At 43.2% G+C, this 879-nt stretch overlaps 1 pseudogene; it reads left to right on the forward strand.

Annotated features, from left to right (window-relative positions):
* The first annotated feature begins 309 nt into the window (after positions 1–309).
* On the forward strand, positions 310–511 carry LOC147018496 (U2 spliceosomal RNA; annotated as a pseudogene).
* The last annotated feature ends 368 nt before the right edge of the window (positions 512–879 follow it).

Here is an 879-nt window from a genome sequence, read left to right on the forward strand (position 1 = left end):
TTATTCTTTCTGATTATAACGGCGTGGAGGAATTTTATCCTCAGTGTTTATTTCTTTTTTAACTCTTTCATTTTGGTCTTTTAAATATTTTTAATAAATCTGTTCTTATCAGTTTAATCGATTTTCTTTTTGGATCTTTTGGTCTTGCCAAACGGTCGAACAGGGCAAATTTTCATTTGTGGACTAGTTCCCCTTCTATTCTGGCCTGGTGCCCTTAACTGGTCCTTGGGGGTTGTGTTTGACATTCCCCCAGGGGCCTCTTTTAATTTTTTCTGATTATACGGCGTGGAGGAATTTTATCCTGTGTTTATTTCTTTTTAACCCTTTCATTTTGGTCTTTTAAATATTTTTAATAAATCTGTTCTTATCAGTTTAATAGCTGATATGTCCGGCAATGCGGGACTAGTCTATTAAATGGATTTTTGGTATCGGGAGTTGGATGAGGGGCTTGCTCCGTCCACTCCACGCATCGACCCGGTATTGCAGTACCTCCGGGAATGGTGCACCCCCCTTGGGGTGCACCCCTATCATCCCCAACAACGATGGTGTCACATGTCTCAGCAGACTTCAGAGCATGTGCCACAATAACTGTCAGCATCGCCATCTGCCTGGTGCACTTCACAGCCCGATTTCTCCAGGGAACGACTCAGCATGTTCATGAACTTCTGTTTATTGGTTTTGCTGGCCAAAAAGTCGTCTTTCTTCATGTTGAGTTGCATACCCGGTGAGACATGGACATCTCTGACTGCTCCTGATTGAATTCGTCTGGATTGGGTGCCATCCTTTGGCGCTGGCCCACAGTCATATCCATCAAAGATCACGGTGGGCTGTTTGTATCTCCGCATTATGTATGTAGCATATCTTTGACAGATGGCATCA

The sequence above is a fragment of the Eptatretus burgeri genome, chromosome 10 (genome assembly GCF_056783735.1).
Source record: "Eptatretus burgeri isolate ZD-2024b chromosome 10, Ebu_testis_v1, whole genome shotgun sequence".
In the NCBI taxonomy this organism is placed as follows: domain Eukaryota; kingdom Metazoa; phylum Chordata; class Myxini; order Myxiniformes; family Myxinidae; genus Eptatretus; species Eptatretus burgeri.